General features: G+C 34.5%; 1 protein-coding gene across 3 annotated transcripts in view; it reads left to right on the forward strand.

The window, feature by feature from the left end:
• The window catches only part of Nav3 (neuron navigator 3), a 747,442-nt gene that overhangs the window by 22,255 nt on the left and 703,349 nt on the right, over positions 1-21,838 (forward strand). The window contains exon 1 of one of the 3 annotated variants that reach the window (XM_063255190.1): positions 9,015-9,034. The exons of the other annotated variants lie outside the window; for them this stretch is intronic. The gene's annotated coding sequence lies outside the window, so the exon portion shown is untranslated. Of the gene's footprint in view, positions 1-9,014; positions 9,035-21,838 lie in introns of those variants that run through there. 3 annotated transcript variants of the gene reach the window in all.

Consider the following 21,838-nt stretch of genomic DNA (forward strand, 5'->3'; position numbering starts at 1 on the left):
GCTTTGGATCATGGAGCCTCCTATCCTGGTGAGCACCTGTGTACATCTCATAGGACACAGTTTGGGAAATAGTGCTTTAGAGTAATTTTACCAAACAGGAAACCAATATCACTATCTATCCCTAGTGCTCTCGGCAATGATTCAGCTATGGTGCTACAGCAGGCAGAAATACCAAAATGACCCAGGATTTGGAGACAGATTTATTTATGTCAACTGGCACTGATCAAGATCATTCCCAGAATATCAGGTCCTTATTTCTGGTGGTCTAGGGCTTTTATATGATGCACAATCAGGAGGTACAAAGGAGATACAAAGGCAAGACAAAACAGTCTGGAAGTTCTTTTAATTAGCAGGGTGAGATCACTGGTTAAAAGGGTGGATTAATGACCATCACTTTATGAAGCTTGGCACAATGGGACAATCAGGCATCCTGTATGTTTCCTTATGCTCTCATGGTTACAGGGGTCAAGAAAGTAATTACAAAGCCATGAAGCAGTTACGGAGCTAAGCAGTTTCAAAAGAAAAAGTTTTAAAAAGAATAATTTTTCTTATACAGTTTTTCCCTTTCAGTAGGATGGATTCAATATGTTTATTGTATACTGAGAGTTGATCCATTTCTCTGCACCTTCTCCAAACATTAAAAGGGCCTTTTCTTGTGAGAGGTCCCCTCCAAGAGTCCATCTTTGTATGATTTGAGCAATTTGTACAATGTTCTTTTCACCAGTTCCTCTAAATATGTGTTTATATTGCTGAAGGAGAACATATCTTCCTTGGAGAATTCTGAAAGGAAGGAATTACCACTTTTTTAAAGGGATGTGTAGAGTTTGGTCTCCCAAGAGACACATAGACACTGCAATGTATATATTTTTAATCTCGATTATTTCACTTAAATGTATGGAAGGGTTTTTTTTGCAATAGTAAAGGAAGTTGAGATCTTTGTGTACATTGGAGAGAATCTTAAAATAAGCTAGTTATTGCTTTATTTTGACAAAAAAAATCACTTCTAAAGGAGTTAGTTTTCCAGTGTCACTAAGTGAGAGACACTAACTCCAGACATCCTAAAGATACACTTACTTCTTTTATTATCTATAATCCTAAAAAAGTAAGCAACATATTTATGAAAAGATTATTAAACTCTTTTTGATGGTTTAAGAAGCAAGATAGAACTTCTGTGTCTTTCTAATTGTTGGCTCTCTAACAGGTCTTTAGATAAAGACCTATTAGTAAGAAATGGAATATTTCGGGTGATTTCCCACCTACATGCATACCCTAGATGTTGGGCAGTGTTAAATTATTTTTTTCTAATCCAAAAAGAACTGGAGGAAAGCATATTTGAATAACCGAGCAGGCTGGAACCAAGTCATTAACTGTTGTTTACTTCTGGACATCTTGAGAGCCAATCCTGACCCAACTGGTTTGCTGGCTATTTGACCACAATCCCTTGAGTGCCCGTGGTCAGTACATTATGTGTGATTTAGCTGAGTTGGTAGCTTTTCTAATTCAGAACAGTCTTGTGTACTGTGTTGCTTTCCCATGGTTAGCATCATCCAAATAATGCCACTTGACGACTTGGAGACAATTGTTAATCTCTATCTGATGAAGCTTTTGTATGTTCCATGTGTTAGAATTTTATGCCTCACACTCTTTCAATGTTTTTCTACAACATGGTCTGAAATTTGGAAAAACATAGCTTTTGCATTTAAACTGCTTAGAAAAATGGATGCAATCCTGAGCAAAAGAATTAGGCTCATCCAACACTGCTTGTATTTTTAGCCAAAATAATTGTATGCTAGGATAACTTGATAATGCAGTAATTAAATGTAAACTTTCATTTAAAATTCTCAGGTAATTTTCTCCCCTGCTGACTCAAAATTAGAGCTAATGGCAATCAGAAGATAGCAGCCTAAAGTAGTATAAGATGTTTTAAAATACTTGAGTATTATGTGCAACACATAGAAAAATAGCCACTCACATGTATGACTGCTGAAACACTGGCTTTCTTTATAATCAATAAAAGAATTAACTAGTTTCATGTGAGTATATAATTTCTAGGAGGAAACTAGGAAAAGATGGAGAAAGTGGAAAATACATAAGACATTTTTGTCCATTGAGAATATGCATGTTGGTACACAATCCCTTAATTTTTATTTCTTGGAAGGAAATTAAATAATGTGTTGAAATCATTGTTTGCTTTTGGTATGGTGATAGTTTGTATATTTCCTTAGTTGTCATTAACACAGTTGCTCATTCCTTGTCCTGGTGCGATGTAATAAAACTGTGTCTTTATGACAAAGTGAAAAGGGAAAGAGTTATAAAGATTTGTTATTTCGCAACTTATTTCTCAATAAGGACAGACAAAGGAAAAAATCATCCATGTTACTACAGTAAAGGTATAAAAATAAGATATACTGTGGGCACAAATAGAACAAGCACCTGCTGAGAGTCAGATATGATAAAGAAGAAATTTGTTGACCCTGCCATTTCACATGCTTTTTTGCTGGCTTGGTAAATTGCTGGACTGAGGACTTTCAGTTTATGTCATTTGTCTTTGTTTAGTTAGTGAGTATTTGGTGGCTTCACTGATCAGATCAGTTGCATCACTGATGCCTCTGTGCTGTGGAAGCACCACTGAGTTCAGAGCAGGCGCTTTGGGAGGATATCTAACCTTACCTCAATCTTAGTGGTAGTAGTTGGGGGTAAGGGTTTGTGTCATGTTTGCTATCACAGAGGAGGAGATGAGCGGGAAGAGTTTGGAGGAGGCACGGAGAAGTGAAGCAGCTTGGTTGTACAGGTCACTAAAATGAGCTGGAACTGAGCCACAGAGAACCTAGAAGACAGAGCTGGAAGGGGCAGAGTTTAAATGTGAAAACACAGACGGGATCATGCTGTGCAGTAACTACACGCTCTGCTAAGGGCCCTGGTGGAACCTGTGGCACTTGGGGCCAGAGTGGAAAACCTTGTGTTTTGTAAAGATTCAGTCTCCAGCAAACTGGAGAATGAGTGGAAAGGACTTTGACCTGCCAGTTGAAGTATAGTAAGGAAATGCTTTCCACAGTTTTGTTAAGGGGGATGAAGGAGAGATAATACACTGGTAGTGAGCATGAAGAGGAGAGAATGGCTAGAGGGAACTTTAGGTGCTGTTGTCCCTCAAACTTGGTAGCATTAGAATGGAGAGTGAAAGATGGTAATGAGAATTAAGTAAGATAATATAGCTCAGGTGTTAAACACAGTGCATAGTACTTGGCACATAGTAAGCACACAGGAAATAGAGACCTGCCATTCTTTTGTTACTCACAATGATGGTAAGAAATACCTTAGGGATTCCTTTTGTTAATATCAGTAACTCAGGACTTAACCCTTAGGGAGCCCATTTCCTAGGACACTGGCTCTTACCAGTTTCATACCCTTAGTGCTTGCTTATTAGGGGAACAGTGGCTGTCTTGGTTTTTCATTTTTTTTTTTTTTTTGTTTATGCGGAGTCTTGACACTCTTAATTTTTACCCAGTGACCTAAAATATATTTTAAATATCCCTCCATTTGGACACATCTACTTGTCTTTATACTATAATTAAAGGAAAAAAAAAAAGCTTAAGTCCCCTGTTCACATATGATAATTTGTCTAGGATTTTATTTTACAAGTACAGTATTTCCTTTCCCTTTGTATCCTTAGAGCTATATTTAATCCTTGCTTCAGACACTAGTGTTTGTTTCAGTTTAGCAAATTAGGTGATGATACTACTTCTATTTCTCTGTGATAATTCTAACAAATTGGGCAGGGTATATTTAGAGCAAAATGGGCTGAGAAGTGTGAGCATATTTGCTGCTTTCATAGCATGACTTTATGTTGTAATATTTATAAACCAACTTGGATTGTTGTGTTGTGTGGAAGAGCTGTTCGTTAACTAATTCATCAAACAAGCACTGAACAAAGATTCAAAAATCAATAGATTTTTCCCTTAAAAACATAGAAACGACAACTATAGTTTCTAAACTAGGGAACAAACATATGTGCAGCTTTGTGTGAGGGCAATTATGTCTTAGGAGATGGCAGAGTCAGAGATGGTACAAAGTAGGAATGTTTAAGAAGAATACTGTCCAAGTACATTCCAAGGTCAATATGGTGCTTTTTGTGCTATTGATTCTGACTTTGTATCATGTGTATTTTTGTCCTCTGATTGACTTCATTTTAAATGTAAGCATGGGTAATTTATCTCAAGTATAGTCCTGAGTAGCTTTTAATCAAGTGACTCGAGTATCATTTTTTTCTTCGATGGTAATATACAAATTATTTCACATTTAAAAATCTTTGAAATCAAGATTATCTCATAGTCAGTGATACTTCTTTGTTATTTGGCAGTCTTTTTTTCACCTATGATAGTATGTTAGTCATTTGTCATTTCTTAACTTACATTGTTTCCTGTTTTTATAACATAATTGGGCATTATCTATTCTATGTTATGTAGTATTGATACATTATACTCAAAATTTCTGTTTTGTGGAGGTTTAACTTTGTTATGCTTTATTCATTTGTGCATTGTCTAACAGTCTGAACTGCTTGAAGTTTGGCACCAGTTTTTTTTATCTTTATAATTTGATCTTAGTAAGCATATAAAGATAGAATGAATGATAGAATTAATGCCTATTAGGTACTTGATGGAACATGATGATTAAAGGCTCAGCGCAAACAGAAAAGCACTCACAGAAAGTGGCCTCTTGTCACATGACTCATGTCTGATGGATCCATGTGCTGGCACATTGTGATAATATTTTTTAGCTTTGGATATTTTCTTATTTACCTTTCTGATCCATTTAGTGATTAATCTATTGACTTTCCATAGAATTATTTCTGCCTTTTCAACTTCTGGGGTCATATTTTACATGTGACGTTATATTAAATATATTTGTACATATACATCTTATAGTCTTTTTGCCTGTCACTATTTGTAATGGTTTCAATATTTCATAGCTCAATCATAGTAGAGCTCTTTAAATGTGTCACTACACTGTAAGCTCGTGATGGCAGTGGCTTTTTTGTCTGTTGCTGTATGTCTGATGTTTAGGACCATGTTTAGTAAAGACACTAGATAAACACTGAGTAAATTAATACTTTTAATATACTGTGTACACAGGGAAAAGAAAAATATCAGATTTGAAAGTTCTTCCCATTTGGTATATTGTTTGTACTTTGACTTAACTTTAATTTCCAATTGCATGAGTTTATAGATCTTTAGGTTTGAATGGAATTTAAAGCTATTGGGTCCAGCTTTCCTTACACAAAACAGCTAGTGAAGAATTGTCATGTAAACTAGAATGTTAGTTGGAAAGTTGTCACAGGAAGTGCATGACAGTAATGCCAGTGGGAAAAGACCAATTCCTCAAGTGCTTCTCCCCTCCTTTGCCTTAGCTAAGCGCTTAAGTATTGTTTATAAAGAAACCGAAGAAAATCATTTTAAAGTGACTTGTGATGTCACCTGAAAGGATACAAAAGTGGCTTGTTGATTTGAGAGATCAGAACCAATTCTTCCATTGTGTTTATTCATTCTATTTCTGTTTCATCTTGTCTGCCAGTGGAAAATGGCCTTGAGACTGGGCGAAGAAAAAGGAAATGAAGTATTTCAGTTGTATTTGTTGCCACGTTGAAGGTTTAGAGTATTTTCTTCATTCATTTGCTTATCTCTGTTGTGATTAAAATCATATTTTGAAAAAGCGAAATAATAAATTTTGTCATTGACTAGTTGACCTTGACAGCAAGTAACTGGTTTAATTAGTCCTTAGAGTATTTCAGATTAGGGAATATCATTATTCTATATCTGGTTAACATATCCAGCAATCTAATATTGTCTGTCTGGCCCAAAGTGTCCTGAAATTTTATGGAATAATTTTAAATCTGAATTTTCTTTATAACTATCCTGCTTTGTTTTTTTTTTTTTCCTGGATAATTTTTTCTCACTTAAAAAACTATTTTCATCTTTAAATAATGATAAAGTTTCAGAATTTCTGCTTTCTTTAATGGCATCTAGTTGCCTAAATCTATCCACTGTTACTACCTTGGAATCTGCTATAATCAAGAACATTTCTTATTCTTTGCAATACATATCTCTTCTCAAGTTCAGTTTATTTCTTCAGGTTAAATTACTACAGACCATCAGCTGCTTTTCAAATGCCATGATCTTACTTACTATGCTGATACTTTTAAATTAGAATTGTCTCTTTGTTACGCCTTTTCAAAAATGCTGGACAATATCAGCATTGAATGTAATATGACTGTATTTTTGGATGTAATCATAGAAGGTTTTGTTGAAAAAGGTGATGATTTGTTCATTACAAAGTATTTTTTGTTAAATAAACCAAACCACATGTTCTTCAATTTGTAGTGTTTGAAAATAGTCCCTAGGTCTCTATATCTATTATTAATTTTCAGCAAATCCAGTGATCATTGGTCCTCTCTGTAACATAGCACTTATGAACAGAATGAACAAATCTCCAACTGAATAGTTGAAGATAAATCTTGAAAGAATGTTTAATAATACATTTAATATCTACAAATGAGATGTAAAATGAAAAGTTGTATCATGTTTATTTGCTCTGGTCCAATTGATGTTCATTAAAATGACAGACAGTGCATATCTTGGAACATCGCCATTATAAAAATAAATGCCAATATGTTTCATACTTGCAGAATTTTAGCACTTGTCTACTAAATGCCAAGGGATGACTTTACCAGTATTTCTGGGTGTGGGCTATGTATTCACAGTAGAATGACATCTATAACAAAAATGTAAGATTGTGCTCTGCCTTATAGGAGTTTACCAGTTGCAGTGATTATTTAATTGCACCAAATGTGTTCTTAATTGGTAGTTTTTTTTTTTTTTTAAGAAAGTCAGGGACTGAGCATGTACAGAATTCATTTGGTTTTCTCTTTTCCACTGCTTTCATCCAGTTCCTATTCTTTTTTCATTTCCCCTATGGCTATTTCTAACTCTTTCTCTTCAATCATTTTCTCCCTTCTGCCTTGCACTGAGTAGTATGGGCATTATTTAGTCCCAGTGGTGGCATAGGGATTTAATAAGATTGCTGACCTCTGGGCCACAATGACTCTTGTCTGCCTGACAGTTGTTAACTCCAAGTGGACTCTGTAGGTAAGAAAAGTGAAGAGATAGAATTCACAGGAGGTGCTGTAACAGGGGGTGTTGGTGACTGCGGACCTATCCATCAGCACCTTTTATTTCTTTTTTTGCATTGGGGCTGGATGGTTCAGAAGTAATCCACAGGAAGGTACATTTGTATTTTCATATTTGTAAATGCTGATAAACTAACCCTTTGTATTCTTAATAAAATTTTGCTTTTCCATCTTTCAAAAAAAATAGGCTTTATTTTTTATGGTTTTAGGCATAGCAAAAGCTGAGTAGGAAGTGCAGAGCTCTCCTGTACACCCTCTGCCTGCACACGTGCACAACCTCCTCATCCTCTGGTAGAGTGATATAGGGTGGTAATGTGCATTCTGTGAGTTTGGACAACTATGAAATGACATATATCCACCATTATAATGTAAACAGAATAGTTTTATTCCCCTCAAATTCCTGTATGCTCTATTTGTGTCTCTCTCTCTCTCTCTCTTTCTAATCCCCGATAATCACTATTTTTTATTGTCTTCATGGATTTACCTTTTCTAGGATGTCATATGGGTGGAATTATACACCATGTAGCCTTTTAATATTGGCTTCTTCAGTTAATAATATGCATTGAAATTTCTTCCATATCTTTTCATGGCTTATTTCCTCATGGTACTGAACAGTACTCCATTGTGTAGATCTACCATTGTTTATTCATCTACTAAAAGACATTTTAGTTGCTTTCACATTTTGGAAGTTATAAATAAAGCTGCTATCAATATTTTTGTGCTGATTTTTGGGTAGAACTAATTTCTAGCTCATTTGGGTAAATACCATGAAGTCTAGTTGCCAGATCACATGACAAAAGTATGTCTGCTTTTGTCCAAACTGTCTTTAAAAGTGGCTGTACCATTTTGCATTCCTACCATCACTAAATTAGAAATTTTTTGTTTCATATCTTGCCCAGCATTTGGTGTTATGGAGCTTTGTCATTCTAATACATGTGTAGCTGTATCTAACTGGGGTTTTAGGATGTATTTTTGTGATCACATATCATATGAAGCATATTTTCATATGATTACTTGCCATTTGTGTATTTTCTTTGATGAGATGCCTATTAGGGTATGGCATAGTCTTTTGAATTGTTTGTTACTGTGGAGTTTCAGATAATTATTCATGCATTTTGATAGAAATCTTTCATTAGATATATCTCTTGTAAATATTTTCTCAGCCTGTGGCTTGTCATTTCATTCTCTTAGGAGTATCTTTTGTGGCAGGGACACATTTAGTTTTAAGTCTGCTTTACCAATTCTTTCTTTATGCCTTTACTGATTATTATATAAATTCACCACCAAATCCTAGATTGTATAGATTTATTAAGATTTTTATATTTTGTGTTTTATATTTATATATGTAAATTTTTGAAAGATACAAATACATCTCCAGATTAAATGTTCATATTCCTGTGCTTGTGATTGTTCTGTTTGCAGCCATCTGCTGAAGAGGCTATGTTACAGTATATTGTCTTTGGTCTTTTGTCAAAATCAGTATTTTATATATAGCTTATTTCTGGGCTTTTTATTTTGTTTAAATTGATTTATATTTCTTGTTTTTTGATAATTCTCCACTTGGTTACTACAAATTTTATGGTACATTTTGAAGTCCTGCAACTTTATTGTCTTCAATGTTGTGTTGTCTGTTTGGCTTTTGGCAATTTTAGTTTTGATCATCTACTTTGCTAGCTTTGGTAGCTTAGTAGAATCTAAAAACTTATTTTCTTCATTCTTCTCAGAGAATTGTTTCTGATTGGAGTATAGATTTGAAGTCGCTGTATTGGTGATGAGGACTGGAATACATAAGGAAGGTTTGGAAGACCAAATTCTGGAAATACTAAAGCTGATGCCATAACTTCCAAGACATTGGTGAGACAGAGACCTAGATGAAAATGTTTACTTTTTGCCATACTAAGGCCAACCCAGTTTTGCAGATTATCTATTTGTCTTATTTTTATGCAAAGTAGAATTGCCATGAGGCATATAAAAGTTCTTTAACTTTGGAATTTCTTAATACCAAGCACATGCATACAGTTTTTAAATGAAGAAATGTGGCATTCTAGATGTTCATGTCATATGACTTCTTGGCACCTAATCCAATAGCGTGAATTCTCCTTATCATGTATCTGATTTAAGTCCTAAACTGGGCCTCATGAGATACCTATGAATTTTAAGGTACAGGAACAAATGGATCAGACTTAATTGAAGAACTGTCATTGCTCCCCAGTGTGTTACCATTTTCCATAAAGAGTTGGCGGGCAGAGTGTGTGAGTGACTGGGTAGAAAGTTGTTTGTACTTTATTAGGTTTTCTTTTCCCACAACAGAGTCAAATAGCTAATTCAAAGCAATCAGCTTCTACCTTCTTCCCAGTCATTCTCGCTTCCGGAATCTCTGACTGTGATATATGACTTATAGTCTGAAGTTTTTAAAATTATTCTACAAAATATATCTGTGTTGTAATTGTTGGAGGTCTTTTGAGTTTTTTGATCTTCTTCTCTACCCCAATAACAGTAAAATAGTGTAAGACTTAGTTGTCATGTAAGTTTCTGGTTAAGTCAGCAATGATTCATGGGGAGCCTGTTAACATACTACAAAGGCAGGTTTTGCACAGATTTGATGAATCAACAAAGCAGAAAATGGAAAATTCATTTCTACCTCTGGGTTTTGTGAGTCAGGAAAAACACACTGCCGGCCAGGCCATGGTTATGCTTTAATATCTGTGCTGCAAAAAAAGCCCCAGTGAACTGGCCTTTATTTGTGTTGATCTATTATGCTATGAAAATACTGTGTATGTTTTCTTCCTTGGAAAAGGTTTCTGCAAACACAGCTCTAAGCACTAAACATGAATGATTGTGGAGATTGTTTTATTTATCCTAAAAGCAATATCCTTCCTGTCAAAGGAAGGGAATTAGATGGCAGAATCAATAGCTCAGTAGCCACATGGGACTTGCTAATTCACAACTTAGTGTATGGTGCTTAGGAGTGTGATAAGCTTGAAAGGCCATGTTCTCTCAGTGTTTTATTGCCATGCAGTCAAATGAAAGGAAAGTCAGAAACCATGTAGCAGAATAAAATGATGTACATTACAATCTTTCTAGGATGTGAGTGCACATATGCAGTGGTGACAGCTGACATCTACATGTCAGTTAGTTGTGGGACAACCTTTGTGATAAAGCACCAGTAGTGTGTATCGGGTGCTTCCTAAAGCAAAAATTACATAAAACTAGGTAGATTTTTTTCTTTTAATAAGAGCTCATCATCCTTTGGTATGTTTAACGAGGAAGTATTGGCAAATGGACACCCGACTGTGAAATTTATTCTTTGAAATGCTCTTTTCAAGTTTCTGTGTGGAAGCATTTACTGTGTCAATTAGTTGGGACAAAATGACATAATTTATTGACCGATGGTGATGACTTTCCAAATACATTGAACATTTGGTGGCACCATAAATGAAGGCCTCACTAATTGCTCAGATTCATGCCTGCTTTTGTAATCAATGTACTATTTGGGCTAGTCTCAGCAAAATTTATTGCTACATTGTCCATTTCAGACTGCTTAAATATTCACTAGGTGGTATCCCGAAAATGACAGTCCCCAAGGAGAAGAGTCGCTGTATCAGAGGGCAGAGGTCTCACTTTTTGCTTGGCTTTGGAATCACTCTTTCATATTCTAAGAGGAAGGCAAATCTGACAATTTGCATTTAAAGCATTGCTCTCCAAGGTCACATTCTGTTGAGTATATCTTTTAGATAGTGGACGTTTATCATAGTGTAGCTTTCAAATATGAAATAGCTGCTGAAAGTATAGCTGAAAAGCCATCACAATTCTGGGGAACAAGGTAATAAATCAGAGGCTGCCACATGATCACTATGGTAACCGTCAAACCCTGTCAGACTGCAAGCATTATTGAAGGGTAGGTACAATGTTCAGCTCATCTAGTGTTTGTGATCATAAACCTGTTGACACTGTAGATTTGAGATGATGGCATTATTGTCTTTGTGAATTGAAAGTAACTGTTACCAGACCCCGTTTTGGAGAAAAACAATATCATATTTAAAGAAACATTTTGTGATTGTAGCCTTGAACTTGTCAGTGTTAATTGGCATAATGCAGAATCATGTAAATTTTCTTTATAAAAGTAGAATTAAGGGTTTCAATAGTGTGAAAGCATTTTTTTTCTGGTGAAACATTTCATGCTGTGCTGTACATATAAACATGTATAATTAGTATTTATATGGACTAATTTTTTTGTATTTTTAACTTTTATAGCACTTAACATTCAATGTTTGTTTGACACAATTTCCTTGCATAATTTTCAGAAATAGCAATTTGGAACCTTGGGCTAATACTTTCTGCTTTCTTTACTTTTATATATACAGCTAATTGTGTTTTTAAATGTTACAACATGACATTTAGATTTAGATGTAGGTAGTGTCTCAGAAGAATTGTCAAATTGATTGGGAAGCAATTAGAATGTAAGGCCAGCATTACTAAAGGTAGTATTTTTGATTATAAGTGCATTCTCAGAATTTCAATCACAACTTTCACTAAGTAGAAATGTGTATTTTCAAGAGTAACAATCAGATGTTCCTAGAATGTTCTCGAAATACTTTTAATATATAATCGTTTAGCATTGATTAGATCACATATTTATAAGCAACTAGCTAAGGGGAAGCCTCCAAATTCATTATTATAATTTTTTTAGTATTTTCATGATTGTTACTAAATTCTAACATCTTTCTTCAAACTGATTGACAGGTTGTTGTTAAATGTTAATGGCAGTAACTATGATCATACTCTTGTAAAAAGACATAAAATGTCATTAAGATATCATAGAACAGTCACTTCTCTGTGCTCCTTATAAGGATTGGATTTTCCCTGTCTTCCTTTTCCACCTTTTGAAGGAACAGGGTAACATTAGTGTGCACACACATGCACATACTCATTACGTTCTTAGCTTGTCATACTCAGTTATAGGCAGGAATTGTAAGGGCTGCTCACTAAAACAGGAAAGAAATCAGGGAGGAATGAAGGACAGGCAAGGATGGATAAATCCTTGAGCATTTCCTATCTTTTTTCATGCATACTGCTAGAGTTTGAATCAATACATTTAGTTACTAGGAGAGGAGGAAGCACATTTAAGATTTAGTATTTTTTGTGATGGTTCCCCCTGACATCCCTTTTACTTAAATAGCAGCCTGCAGCAGGGGCCGGACGCTGCCGAAGGGAAGTGGCAGTCGGTGACAGGGGAGGCCGAGCTGGGCTGGGAGTGCTGCCCTTTCATGTAGGATACTGAGCAGCTGTCAGACATGGAAGCACTGCACATTTATGGAAACAGTTACAGTAGCTGGCTGGGGAGCGAAGACTTGGGTCACATTTAGCTAGCTTCTGAGGCTCCATCTGAACAAGTGTCTGTATGCTTGTTATCTTTGGTTTCTATTATTGTTATTACATAGATTCTTACTCAGATCCACTTCACTTAGCATTTACATTAATTATGAACGATTTCAGGAGAACTTACTGGGAAGGAAGGGACTGATTCGTATGGCTTATTGACCAGGGGCTAGGTATTCTGGCAGGTACTGCTACATGTTCTTTCTTTAACCTTGAGGCCACTCCCAGAACTGCTTTAATTCTCAGTCCTCTGGTAAGGAGACTGAGGCTAAGGAAAAACTTAAATACCCAGAAAGTAGCTGAGCTGAATTTTCCAGTGAACTTCTTGTGAGATAAAAGTTTGTGCTTATGTGTGTGTGTGTGTGTGTGTGTGTGTGTGTGTGTTTGCATGAGTATACAAGAGAGCATAACTTTTGTTTTACAGTTCCTACTATGTAGTTCTCTGCTTCTTAGAAAAGGGATTCAATTTAGTGTTTATTCAATGTGAGGTATGTGCCAGAAACTGTGCCTGATATAGAAAGATCTATCTAAACTTAAGGGTTTGGAATTAGTATCATTATTAAGAAAACTAAGGACATGCAAGCATCCTTAGCTGTAGTAAGGATGAACTGCTAAGGTAGATACACTTTGACTTCATATTTGTGGTTTGATTTTAGGCTCTTTCCTATGGTAAATTTTTAGTTTTGAGTAAACTTTTCCTCTTGGCCTATTTCCCTCATGTGCCAAGGAGGGGCCACAGACGACCCCTGCGTCAGCCTGTGCTTGTGAGGATTGAATGAGATAATGGGCGTGCAGGGGCTGACATGGAAGGAGTGCTACTCACTTCTTTCCCTGCTTGCTGACAGTTCCAATTATGTATAAAACAGCTAAAGGTTTACATCAGTGTAAACTAAAACATAAAGCATCAATAGTATGTATTCATTTTCATGCAACTGTACTGTATGTTTGTGACATTCATACTAATTGCACTGTATTTATATCTTATTTCTTTTTAGAGATTAGCTTCTCTCTTACTTTAAACATTTCAACTGAGCTATTATTTTGACCACTGGAAGCAAATCAGGAAGAGAAAATGAAAAACAATTCTTCTCAAATGTAAATCTGTAATCAAACCCTGATGGTTTTCCTCTCTGGGTTGTGGAGTTTGTGCAGAAGAGAATCCTGTTGAATAATCAGGGAAGCAGATGCTAATTCTTTAGTCTTTCTCCAGGAAGCAGGTCCCACCACTCTGTTGTTTGTTGCTTCATGAACCGTTGTTTCTCTGTCATTTTCACTCCTCACAGCATGCCAGACTTTATACATTTCACCTTCCGCTACAGTGCACGTAAACCCTGCCACCTAAGGGTGAACAATTGCTGCATTTCATCAGGTTGGTTGCCTTAGCCTTTTAAATTATAGGCCCCTGATTCTGCAGCCCCACTCCTGGAGGGCTTCCAATAGAGTGTAAACAAAAGCTCAGCCCTTTCCTGTTATGGAGAGAGGCGTGTGGCAAGTTGTGGAGACCACAACACTGACATGTCGTAGTTATGACTTTATATGAATGAAGTCACTTTGAGTAAATGAAAGATCCTTCTTACAATAAAGAGTTAGCTTAAAATGATAAGGTTTAAATTTTATAATCAATTTTATTTTCCCGATGAATGTGATTGCCTGGGAGTGGTGGTGGTGGTGGTGGTGGTGGTGTATGTGGTTTTTATCAAAAGGTTTATGAACGTGTATAGAAAGCAGATACAATTGTGTAGAGTTTGTTATCTCCGGTAGGGCTTGAAGCAGAATTGGCCTGGTAAGGCATGTTTTGGTAGAAATTCTGATGACTTTCCCTGTATTATCCCTATTCAGTCTTGAACATCAGGCAGCAGCTTGAAATTCTTGTTTCTGTTAGATGAAAGCTCACTCTGTCACTGAAATGTTTTGTTTATCTTGGCCTTTCCTTTCCAAAGGTAAACAAATAAGCATTACTGTTTATAGAACCAGACTGAGATTACCATAGGACTTTGTATGTAGATGTCCTTATCCTAGTCATACTAAAACATATTTCTTTCACTGTTTTCTAAGGAGGTGAAATAGAAAAATGTATAATTGATAAACTCCAGAATTAGATCTTGTGTGTGTTTTAGTTTCTTAAGGCACACATGTATATTAATGATTTGAGATCTTTCTTCACTATATAAACATTAAATGTCCTTCACTCTATGTGCTTCTGTAGCTGAATCCTGCAAATATTAATATTTTGTAATTTCATTTGGTTCAGAATATATTCTAATTTCCTTTGACACTTTCTGCTTGGATTGTTTTGAGATGTATTGTTTAGTTTCTAAATATCTGGAGATTATCTGGACATTTTTTGTTATTGATTTTGGGTTAATTCTGTTATGGTCAAGAATATGCTTTTTAAGGTCAGATTTCTTTTAAATTTGTTTTGTGGCCTAGCAGATGATATTTTGTGGTGAATGTTCCATTCTAGTTTGAAAAAGATGATTTACTTTTGTTGGGAATGGTGCACTATCAATGTTCGTTAAATCATTGGTAGTGTTTCATTTTTCTGTATCTTTTCTGTATTTCTGTCTGTTTTCCCTGTCAGTTTTTGAAAGAAGATTGTTGAAGTTTCCAAGTCCAGTCCTGGATGTATTTATTTACTGTTTCTGTTCTACCAGTTTTTGGTTTTGATGTTATATTATTAGAGGCATATATGATTTTTTTAATGTTTCCTTGTTGAATTAATAATTTTATCATCCTGAAATGTTTTAATTTTCCATTTTATTTTTTCTGCTATGTATTTTGCTCTATAGTAATGCAGCTACTTCAATTTTCTTTTGTTTCTCTTGATTAAATTTACATGGTATATATTTCTACTTTTTGCTAGTTACTTAATTTATGGTGCTGGAAATTGAACCTAGAGCCTTACACATTTACAATCACATACTGCATATTTGTCTCTTACTTTTATTTTTAAACCACCCATATCATCATATGTAATGTAAAGCTTTTGAGGACAGCATGTAATTGTTTCATTTTTTCCAGTCTTTAGTTTGTATATTTGGATCATTTCATTTAGTGTAATTACTGATGTAGTCATATTTAGGTTTACTATTTTGTTCCTGTTTGTACCTTCTGTTTTTTTCCCTTTTTCTAGTGCTGTTTTTACTTTGTTTTGTATTATTTGAATCCTTCAGCATTTCATTTTAATTTGTCAGTTTATCTTTTGACCATCTCTTTATATTATTATTGGATTTTGGGAGTCTGATTTGGATTACAGTATACATAACTGACTTTGGCAGGCTACCTAGAGTCAATAAACTACATACAAGTTTGAGTAACCCTTTATCTAAAATGCTTTAGACCTGAAGTGTTTCTGATTTTGGAGTTTATGGGTTCTGGAGGATTTATGTAGGTCTTACCAGTTGGATATCTCCAAAGGAACATTGCAGATTTTAGACATTTGGAATATTCAATTTGTAGTTCTTTTCCATCTCTCCTGAAACAATGTTAAAGTCTTTGCTTTCACATGTTAGGCATAGTTTTAAAACTTTTGAGAAAAAAATTACATTTTCTATTACTACCTTATTTTCTTCCTTCATTCCTGATATCATTTTGTTTTATTAGGAGGAGCTTCCTAAAGTATCTCTCATGTTAGAAGTCTGCTGGCCATCTCTGCTAACTTTCCTTTGTCTGACAATGCTCTTATTTTTCTTTGTTCCTGAAGTACATTTTTGCTGAATATAATCCTGAATTGAGAGTACTTTTGCTTCAGTATTTTTAAAATGTTCGATTTTCTTCTGGGCTCCGTGATTTCCTATGAGAAATCTATAATAATTTGAATTGTTCTCTCTTTCTATCATGAATCTTTCTTCTTTAGCTGCTTTCAGCAATTTGATTGGAAAATGTCTGTGTACAGTTTTGATTTCGTCTTCTTTGGGTTCATTGAGCTTACTGAATCTTTAATGTATTTCAACAAATCTTGTATGCTTTCAACAAATTTGGTATGCTTTCAGTCTTTATTTCTACAAATACATTTTGCCTGCTTCAAATATCATTTATCTCTTTCTCTGGGAATCTAATAATGCAGCTTTGACATTTTGATATTATCCCACATATCTTTTGAGATCTTGCTCATATATTTTTAAAAAGTCATTGCTCTCTCTATTTTGGGGGACTGGATAATGTTTATTTATTTATTTTCAAGTTTGCTGACAGTTTTTGTTTTCATCTCTATCTGCTATTAAGACAATTTACTGAGTTTTCAAGTTTTAGATATTGATAAGTGGGGGCGTTGATTGTTCTGATGTTATTTGCTTTTGGGTCAAAATAAGGATATAAAAGAAATTAAACAAAACTAGCAAACTTTGTTGATGGCTTATTTGTTTTGTTGAAGACCTGCTTTTTGAACTCCTTTCGAGGATATTTACCATTGTTGTAATTCCTGCAAGGTCATTTTAGGACTAGTTCCTGTCATTTGTTAGTTTTCCTGTGAATAGGTCAGATATTCTTAGTTATTTGTATGTTGAATAATTTTGGATTATATCCTGGACTTTGTGAATATTATTAAATAAGAGGATGAGTCTTGTTAAAATCCTCTCAAGAGATTTTAAAAATTACTTTATTAGCAGACAGTCAACCCCACTTGGGTTTACATTAATCCAGTGAGTATTTTGCCCTGTGTCAGTTCCGTTTGCAAAATCTTGCTCTGCTATTTTGGTTTATTTTATACACTTGCCATTTTGGGACTTAATTGGTTTTGGATGATGCTTGTGATCAAAGCTCAACTCTGGAAGCCTGTGCTGGGTTTCTCTGTGTCTGTGTCATGCAGTATGTATTGAGGTGTGCCTGGAACTAGGATTAGTCTATATGTGGAACCAGAGGAACTGCTTCTCCATTTTCTCACTGGATTTCCCCTTGTACATTTTGATTTATAAGATCTCTTTTACTATTTTCTGATTAAAAGGTCTAGTATTTCTCTATGCTTTTGAGTTCTTCCCATTTGGGGCTGGCCTTGGGATGACACACCAGAGCAGCTGGGGTGGAGAGTGGTGCTGAGAGCAACGCTGATTCCCTCACATTCTGTTGGGTTCATTTTCGTAGTTCCTTTGAATTAAGAGATATGCTTTCTATTCAGACTTTAAACGCCTCTGTCACAGCTGTCATAGTAACACAACTTTGTGATTTCAGGTGGCCTCAGCAGATTGGGAGAGAACAACAGTGGGAGCAAAAAGACAAGGAAAGATTCCTTCCACAGTTGTCTGTTTTGTAGAGATTCATTTTTTGAAATCTTGGCAAGAGGAATGTGTTTTTTTTTTTTTTAATCTACACCCAATATGAACTTCTGAAATTCAGGCCCACACATGATTCAAAGCAGGGACTTACAGGAAGAAAGAAAAATTCAGTATACTAAACTTACCTGTTTTTTAAAATTAGAATTTTCAAGTAGTTTCACTTTGAATTATCCTAGAGATTTTAGTTATCACCTGGGGGAGAGAAGAGAAGGTATCATGGGTTTACTTTATCCTGGCCACTATCACAGAGGTGTAATAGAATGTTTTAAACTAAAAATTATTTTACTTCACAGTAGAAAATATACTTAATAGAACATTTGGGAGACACAAAATTCGAAGAAAAAATTATCTGTATTTTTATAACTCCAAGTGAAAACTTCTAGCATTTTTATATATATTGAATTTGCCTACTTTTTAAGGTAAAGATAACTTTTTAATAGTAATCATATAATATATAATTTTGAAACTTGATTGTTTCATTTATTTATTTTAAAGAGAAAAAAATAGCAATAAAACGAAGTTTCAAGACAGGTTAGTAGGAGAGTCACAATAATTAATACATTGCAGATTGTTGTCTTTGTAGTAGTTATTCAGCGTACAACATATAGGTGTAATATATTGTCCAAACAACATTAGCATTAATCTTTCTTTTCGATGAGATAAGAGCAGCTAGCTGTATATGTTTTTCTTTTTCCTTTCCCATATCCCTTATCACAGTTTGTCTTTTCTTTTGAATAGATTCTCCCCAATTCACAATATCTATTATGCAGTTTGGATCTTATTTACTTGTTCAGTTTCTCACACTAGTGAGACAATACAATGTTTGCACATATAGGTCTGATTTATTTCACTTATGAGTATGGTTTCAAGTTGCATCCATTTACCTATAAAAGTCTCAATTTATCTTTCTTTCTAGCTGAGTAGTACTCCATTATATATTAAAAAACCTATCATTTTTTATCCGCTCTTCAGGTGATGGGCATTTGGGTTTTTCCCCAAGATTTACCTATTACAAATTGTGCTGCTATAAACATGAGTGCACGTATATCGTTGTGATATGATGTTTTCAATTCTTGTGGGTCGATGCCCAGAGGGGAATGGCTGGATCGAATAGGACCTATAATCCTAGTTTTTATTGAATCTCCACATTGATTTCCACAGTGGTTGCACCAGTCTACACTCCCACCAACAAAGGCTTCCTTTTCCTCTGCAGCCTCTCCAGCGCTTATTATTGTTTGATTTCTTGATGCCAGACATTCTTTCCGGAAGGAATCTCAGTGTTCTCATTTGCATCTCTTGAATGAACAATGATGTTGTATATTTTTTCATGTATTTATTTGCCATTTATATTTCTTCAATCTGAGAAGTGTGTATTCATCAGATGCCCTTTTTTGGATTGTATCTTGATTTAGTTTTGGCAAATTGTGTCTAGGAACCTGTCCATTTTTCCTGTGTTTTCCATGCAATAGGTTCTCACAATAGGTATTGATGATTTCCTGGATTTCTATGGGATGCATTGTGATTTATCCATTTTAATTTCTAATGTTTAAATTTGTGTTTTTTTCTTCTTTTTAATAAAGTGGGCTAGTAGTTTATAAATTCTATTTACTTTTTCAAAGAACCAACATTGCTATTCATTGATTCTTTGTAATGTTTTCTGAGTTTCTGTTGCATTAATATCTGGTGTTACCTTTATAATTTCCTCCTTTATATGAACTTTGGATTTGATTTGTTCTTTTTTCTAGAAGTTTTAGGTGCATTCTTAGGTTGTTTATTTGAGCTCATTGTGATTTCCTGATGTGGAGTTCATTGCTGTAAATTTCCCTTGTAGGACTGTTTTTGTTGCATCCCATAAGTTTCAGTATGTTGTATTGGCATTATTATTTATACTGTGTCATTTTGTGTTTAATTTTTTATGTGATACATTGGTTGGTCAGAAGTCTATTGTTTAATTTCCATGTGTTTGATCATTTTAGTGATTTCTTTTGTAATTGATTTCCAGTTTCATGTGTGTTATGGTGAGATAGTATACAAGAAGTGATTTCAGTTCCTCTGCATTTACTTAAATATGTTTCATGGGCTAGTATATGGTCTGCTTTAGAAAACACCTCATGTGCCTCTGAGAAGAATGTGTATTCTGATGTTTTGGGATGGAACACCCTGTAGACATCTACCAAGTCCATTTGTTCACAGGCTTTATTTAATTATGATATTTCTTTGTTGATTTTTTTATCTAATCAATCTGTTTACTTCTAAGAGTTGAGTATTATGATCTCCCACTACAATTGCATTAGTGCTTATTTGGCTATTCATGTATGTTAATATTTTTTTTAATGTAGTTGGATGCACTGGTGTTTGGTGCATATATATTTATGTTTGTTATCTCTTCTTCTTGGAGTTTTCCCTTAACAAGTAAGTAGTCATCTTTTTTGTCTCTTTTCATCCGTTTTGGCTTAAAGTTTGCATTGTCTGCAAATATAATAGCTACACTCCTGTTTTCTTCATCCCTATGGTATGTAGAATAGTTTTCTATTCTTTGACATAGTTTATGAATTTCTTTTTGGATTAAATGTGCTTCTTGCTTTTTAAAAATGTTTTTAAATTTTATTTTAAAGAAGTAAAGAAAAGAGAAAAAAGAGAGAAAGATATACAACAATGAAACTGAGTTTCAAAAGAGGTTAGTTAAAAAAAGAAGTTAGTTGGATTATTTTAATAATTGATACATTATGTACTATCTTTGTAGTTGTTCAGAGTATGAGATACAGGTATGACATCTTGTTCTAACATTAATAGCACAAAATATTCTTTTCAAGGAACTAAAAGAAGCTAGGTATATCATTATCTTATCTATCTTGTATACACATGTTCTTGAATGCAACATACTGATCGATCTTGTTTCTTGACCCATTTTGTCAGGCTATTTCTTTTGACTGATGAGTTGAGACCATTTACATTGATGGTTATAATGACATGTGTTGGTTTTTCTTTTTTATGTTGTTTTACTGTTGTTTATTTTCTGTGTTTCTCCTCTGCTTACTTGCTTGCCCTGCCTGTTGGCTTTTTGCTAATGATGTTCATGTGTTTGTGATCTTTGTTATTTCTTTATAATATGTCCTTCAGAGCATTTTGTAGAGCTTATTGTATGGGCATGAATTTCTTTAGTCATTCTTTGTCGTGGAAGTATCTCATTTCTCCATCAATTTTGAAAGCATATATCAATCTGGGTTTAAGATTGTTTTCTGTTAAGATTTGAAATACTTCACTCCAATCTATCTTTGATTTGAGAGTTTGTGTGAGAAGTCTGCTATGATTCTGATGGGCTTTCATTTATAGGTGATATATTTCTTTTCTCTAGCTGCTTTTAATATTTTGTTCTTATGCTGAATTTTGAGAATCTTGATTAGTACATGCCTTATAGATTTATTTTGTTCATGGCTATTTTGAGTTGCATATGCTTCATTTATTTTTATGTCAAATTCTTTATTCATGTTTGGAAAGTTTTCTGCCATTATCTCTGTGAAGAGGCTTTTAGTGGCATTTGTGCTGTCTCTAGCTTTCTAACTGATTCCAATCAATCTTATGTTGTTCTTTTTTGCTTCATCCTATAAGTTGCTAGATTGATTTGTGGTCTTTTGTGATCTTTAAATATCTTTCTTTTCCTGTTTGTTAGTCACATTTCTTTTCTTTCTTTCTTTCTTTTTTTTTTTTTTTTTTTTGTCTTTTTCTTTTTTATCAGTACCAGGAATCGAACTCCAACTGCCTGCTTGCAAGGCAGGCACTTATGCCGCTGAGCTAAATCCCCAGCCCTTGTTCATTACATTTCTAGATCTTATATTCCATCCATGCCTTCATTCAGTCTGCTGTGTATATTTTCAATGAAGGTTTTAATCTCCTGCTTATCTGTTTGGATCTGTTTCATTGATTCCATTTTTTCCCTATTTTTGACATTTATGATTTCCATCATTTTCCTGAGCTCCTCTGTTTATCTGTGTCTGCTTTAATGTCTTTT

Source organism: Cavia porcellus, unplaced genomic scaffold, assembly GCF_034190915.1.
Source record: "Cavia porcellus strain 051 isolate PalLab524CR breed Dunkin Hartley unplaced genomic scaffold, mCavPor4.1 scaffold_8, whole genome shotgun sequence".
In the NCBI taxonomy this organism is placed as follows: Eukaryota; Metazoa; Chordata; class Mammalia; order Rodentia; family Caviidae; genus Cavia; species Cavia porcellus.